The sequence below is a fragment of the Chionomys nivalis genome, chromosome 22, assembly GCF_950005125.1.
Source record: "Chionomys nivalis chromosome 22, mChiNiv1.1, whole genome shotgun sequence".
In the NCBI taxonomy this organism is placed as follows: domain Eukaryota; kingdom Metazoa; phylum Chordata; class Mammalia; order Rodentia; family Cricetidae; genus Chionomys; species Chionomys nivalis.
Window position 1 is genome coordinate 7,351,975 of NC_080107.1, and position 6,000 is coordinate 7,357,974.

At 46.5% G+C, this 6,000-nt stretch overlaps 1 protein-coding gene across 12 annotated transcripts in view; it reads right to left on the reverse strand.

Annotated features, from left to right (window-relative positions):
* The window catches only part of Osbpl6 (oxysterol binding protein like 6), a 169,703-nt gene extending 163,703 nt beyond the window's left edge, over positions 1 to 6,000 (reverse strand). For all 12 annotated transcript variants that reach the window (XM_057755243.1, XM_057755252.1, XM_057755251.1 and 9 more), the window contains exon 1: positions 5,874 to 6,000. The gene's annotated coding sequence lies outside the window, so the exon portion shown is untranslated. The remainder of the gene's footprint in view (positions 1 to 5,873) is intronic.

Here is a 6,000-nt window from a genome sequence, read left to right on the forward strand (position 1 = left end):
GAACCTAACTTTCTGCTGTGCTCTCCCACTACTGAACAAAAGATGGGATGATGGTTGTCCAAAAAGCAAACTCTTGGAGCTGGAGAGATGGCTCAGTGGTTAGGAGCACTTGCTGCTGGTGCAGAGGACCCTGGCTTGGTTCTCAACACCCACGTGACAACTCACAACCATCCATAACTCCAGCTTCAGGGGATCCCATGGCTTTTCTGGGGTACGCATACATGCATGCATGCAATGCACTCATACACATAAATGAAAATAAATCTTTTAAAAACGGAGTAAACACTAAAAACTACATACAGGCAGAGAGGAAATATATAAATAAATACATGAGGGGCTGGAGAGATGCCTCAGAGGTTAAGAGCATTGTCTGCTCTTCCAAAAGTCTGGAGTTCAATTCCCAGCAACCACAACCACCTGTAGTGGGGTCTGGTGCCCTCTTCTGGCCTGCAGGCATACACATTGACAGAATGTTGTATATATAATAAATAAATAAATATTTTTAAGAATAAATAAATACATGAATATATATCACAAGAAGTGTTAAAATCTTAATCCTGACTCACTTTCTTACTCTTCTATCCTTAAGGTTCCTTAATTAAGGGACAGGCTTTATTTCCTGTCCCCACTATCAAAATTAAATTACTTGCTGGACCTTCTCTTGGCATTATGTGCAGGGCTGAGTCTCACGGAGTTAAGTGTGGGGCCTCCTTTTCCTAACCTGGAAAACGGGAGCACTACTAGAATAGTTTTTGAGTGTGTGTTTCCTTTGGTTTGGCTTTGCCTTTTGCTCCACTAAAGGTCGAACTCGGCGTGTGCAGGGCAGGCAAGCACTCTGCCTAACCAGCTAAAGCCCTGCCTCCTGCAGAGACCCTGCTTACAGCCCTGTGAGCTTGAACATCTAGGAACCAACTTACAGTGAGTCATTCAGGCATCAACAAAAACACGACTATTTCTACTGCCTGAATATTTTCTTCGTATATTTGAAAACAACATCAAAAGGCAAGCGTCCCAGCTAGTTTTAATTGTCAACTTGCAAAAGCCTCAACTGAGGAACTACCGAGGTCAGACTAGTCTGTGGCTATGTCTGTGAGGGACTGTCTTGATCATTAATGGATGCAAGAGGGGCCAGCCCACTGCAGGCAGCACCATCCCTAGATGGATGGCCCTGGTCTATATAAGAAAGCTGAGCAGAGCACAACCTGTGAGTGAGCTAGCATACAGCGCTTCTCCATGTTTTCTGCTTCAAGCCCCTGCTTAGCTCCTATTCTGCAATGGGCTGTGCCTTAGAAGTGGAATCCACACCAACTCTTTCCTCCCTAAGAGGCTTTTTGTTTATAGTGTTGGTCACAGTGACATGCAGCCAAAGTGACATTATATCTTATCCCAAAATAACCTCATAAGTAGAACGCCCAGTCTAGAAATGGCTATAACCTTAATATTCCTACAGCTGGAGCAGAAGGATCTTGAGTCTGAGGTCAGCCTGGGCCACGTTAGTTCAAGACCAAATTGAACTTTATAGAGAGAACCTGTCAAAACAAAAGAGAACAAAGGACTAAATCAAAAGCTGGTAACCTTGTCTCCAAAGGAGAACAAAGCAACACTCTTATGACAGAACTCCAGAGGGCGGCTGTATATTTGTCAAGGAGGTATAACGAGAAAAAAATACATGCGTGTGTGTGTGTGTGTGTGCTTGGCAATATTCAATGAGGAACAGTAGGAAAGCAAACCTAAAGGTCCCTATTTCTGAGCCTACTACATTATCGGGGACCTTGTGAGGTGGTTATTAGCATCCTCACTCCAGGTGTGCAGTACACGCCCCACCCTCACCTTACACACCGCGGATGGCTGGTCCTTCCTACCTAGTACTTGTCATGTAAGCCCAGGGCTCTCTCGACTCGGAATCAATGTCACCGTCCATCCTGACACATCACGCAATCTTAGTGAATTTACTGCATTGACGTTAGCAGACACACAATACAACGAGTCCTCTGTCACTGTCACCGACCTTCCCACATCTGCTCAGATACCTCAGGAGGTGCCGTCCTTCAGTGCCAAGGGTCCTCACCGCTCCTCAGAGCTCCAAGGCCATGTGTTCACATATGTGACATCTACTAACTCCATACTCAACATCTGAAACCCCACCAGAACCTCTCTAGTTCCTTTAGCCAAATATCTCTGACTGATCTAAGGTCATAAGCCCTAGATCACCTTTTCAGTGATTTAACATGAACCCTTTTTCGTTTTCTCGGAACTTGAGAACTCTCAGACAGCCAGGGTTCCTGCCTTGAACCTCTCTTCCTAACTTCTACCCATCATCCCCTGGGCATCTGGAGTATTTCACTATTGGAAAACTGTCAATGTCTCCCTCCTCCATGGCCATACATCTCCAAAGTTCTACATGGTCCTCTTCCCAGTGGGACCACTTCCTGCCCATGCTTCCCGCCATGTCCAACAGCAGTTCTTGCAATCCATGCTTATACAAAGGGACAGCTTCTTGTCCTTCAAGTGACATCTGGGTCTTGACACAGGAGCCTGCTGTGTGACAGCTCTACTAATATTGCTTGCTTTTCCCTGAGAATTTTAAAATATTATCATCAGTTCTTCCAAGATCCTCTGTTTTGCTTTTTAAAAATATAATGATTATGTATGAATTCATCACCATACCTAAGTAAGATCACTGTGTGTAGCCTGTAGTCACCTTCCTGATCTCCTAAAAGACAACTGCACCCCTTTTTAAACATTTTAATTATTTATTTGTTTATCTGTCTGTTTATAGGCACGTGTGGCACAGCTTGAGTAGAGAGGTCAAAGGCCACCTATGGGAGCAGTTCTTTCCCTTCCACATGGATGCTGGGAATAAAATTCAGGTCATCAGATTTGCAACAGGCCTTTATCCACTGAACCACCTTGCTGGCTTCCTCCCAAACTTAATGTTCATCGTTGCTTTTCTTTAAAAGGAAAAGAAAAGTGTATGTCAGAATATGCATGTGAAAACTGTTTTTTTTTGTTTCTTGGTTTGTTTTGTTTTTGTTTTTGTTTGGTTGGCTTTGTTGTTGTTTGTTTTTGCAGTTGCTTATCTGTTAGCTTGTCTCCCTGACTTCCCCAGGTAAGCTAGCACAGCAATCTTGGGATACAATATGACAATATTTAGGAATTCAGACACTCACCACTCTACAACCCAGCAATCCTAGCCCTTGGCATCTGCCCAGGAGAAACATTTACACGCACACCTCAGGAAAAATAGTGCAATTTTTTTAATGCAAAAGAGGGAGGCCACTGGCTGCAGATCAGACAGACACAGTTACAAGGCACAGATGGAATATTGCACAGCAGTGAGAGTCAATTAGCTCCTGCTACACACAACAAGGCGATACAGAGTCGAGGGAGTGAATTTAAAAAGATAAAAACAGAAACAGAAAACTCTTTTGTCCAGGATTTTAAAGTATAACTATTACTTAACCTTTTCGGGAAACAACAACAACAACAAATTCTTCTTTCAGTAAACAAAAAAAAATTATTCATCAGGGCAGGGGAATCCTTTATATCTCCCACAGAATGCAGACCAGTGTCTTCAACAGAGTAGGGACTTGCTGAGAAATTATCAACTGAATGATCACAGAATCCTAGTTAACCAAGCAACGTAATAAAATGAAATCTCCCTAGTCTTCATAACTTCATGAGTGACCACATGAAACTTTTGTCCACTTTAGTTTCACGTGAATCTGTTTTCATCGATAGCACTCCAACAAACTTCCCACCAAAAACATTTCATCTTGGACAGACTTTTTTGGGCAGGGGGTGCGGGTGGGGGGAGACAGGGTTTCTCTGTGTAACCTTGGCTGTTCTGGAACTCTCTGCAGACCAGGCTGGCCTCGAACTCACAGAGATCTGCCCACCCTTGCCTCCAGAGTGCTGGGATTAAAGGCGTGTGCTGCCGCCACCACCACCAGGCAAACTGTTTCTTACTGGAGTAATATTAACGTAAGGAAGAGTAAAATTCATATGAGGTTCAATTAGAGATAAGACAACATCTGTTACACAATCTTGTGGAATCCAAGAGAACTACAAGATACTAAAAGCAAGATACAACTGATAACTCATCACCATTTAAAAAAGCAGTCTCCCCAAAAGCAATTCAGCCACTGAATGTATAATTCAGTTCCCATCACAACTGAAAATCTGGCCAAAAGCAAGAGGTTTAAGGTTGCTAAAAAGCAAAGGTTTTACATTTCAACATATCATGATAACTTTAAAAAATATTTACTTGGGTAAAATATACTAAATAAGGAAGCCAATACCAGGAATGATTCCACCAATCAGGGCCTTCCTTGTAACCCAACGAGGCATGCACATTCTCTGTAGGTGATTATAGCTGAGTTACACAGCATCTTCCCTTCGACCTTGGGAACCTGCTCGTTCTCAGAGTTACCGCGAGGTCTTCTGATTCATTTATTATTGGTCTTTGCACCTGCAATGCTGTAACACTAGATAGGAATATCAACATCGTGAACTCGCAGTATCCAAAGCTGCGGAAAAGCCTCAAAGCAAAGGGGGATGGGGGCGCAGAAGGGAAATCTATAGATATATTATGAAAAACTAAAATAGAGGAAACCCAAGTTTAATAGTCTTAAAGTGGGAAATTTAATTTCCTTTGAAGAATACATTTCTGAACTCTGTATCATAGCTACCAATCAATATGCAATTTTTCAATTTAAGAAAAGATGTTCAAAATATATTTTGTTAATCAGGAGAAACTGCAATCAAATATAATGTATGACTTATTAAAGCTTGCCCAATGACTCCAAAATGGAAATTATTTTTAAAAAGCCTTATAGGACTTTCTGTCCAGAAGCGAGAAATAATTTGGCAAACCGGTAAATCCGCTTAGTTTCTGTCATTTGCTTCATGTCCATTATGTAATGCTTCCCCCAGCTTTAGGTCTCTAGTTTCACCAACCTTCCAGGTAGATAGATCACAGAATAGTCACAAAATCAGTATCTGCCCATAACTTTCCAAAGCAGCTTAAAACGTGGCTTGCGGTGCGTGTGCAGACAGAAGAGGTTTTTATAAATCTGCGGGTGCCATTAGTTCTCCGCAGCTTCCTCCCCAGGTTTCCCATCCCTCCTCCCCCAAGCGTCCCCGGCGACTCGATTTGCGGGCAGCTCCAAGCTCGACGCAGGGGAAGCACGTCCTGACTGCAATGCAAACCCTGTCCCGATCTGAACCGGAGAAGGTAGCTCGGGCCGTGAGCGTGGACGCAGGCTGCAGGGAGGGCTGCAGGGACGCTAGCCTGGGGTAGCCAGGAGCGCCCACGAGGGCAGTCCGCAGTGCACGCGCACAACCAAACCCGCTGCACAACTTGCCCGGCCACTGCCCGCGGCTCCCCGGATTCCCTGAAAGGTGCAACGTAGGCGTCAGCTCGCGCGGGCGCTCTCATCCGCACCGGTTCGGTTCTCCGCCGACAATTACATCAGTCCTCCCGGCCCCTACTTCCATTCCCAGCCAGCCGGCCTGAGGGTGCGGGCACAGGGGGTGCAGAGCTGCGCGCGGGGGGCGGGGAGGATGCGTGTGTACCAGGAAGCCGAATTCCCGGGCAGCCGCGGGAAGGGAGGGCGGGCGGCGAGCAGGGACAGTGACACCAGTACCCCCTCCCACTCTGGCCGCACCGGGGACCTATTCGGCTCCTCTGCTTCCGCGCTCCTCCAGGCTTCCAGCTTGGGAGCCTCTGGGGACCGCTATGCCTCCGGGGCCCTGGGGCTGCGGCTGCCCACCAGCTTATCGCCAGGGTCCTCGGCCCTCCGGACGCGCACAATGCCCCCGGGTCGCGCGACTGGCGCGGGGTATCCACCCCGAGGCCGAGAGACACTTACCTGCAGCGCGAGCGGTAGGTCGCCGTGAGAGATGGCCCGTGCTACCCGCCCGGCGCGCTGGCTGGCGGAGGCTCCGGAGGCGCAGGGACCGGCGCCGCCTGCGCTGAGCTGCGGTCTCCAACGCGGA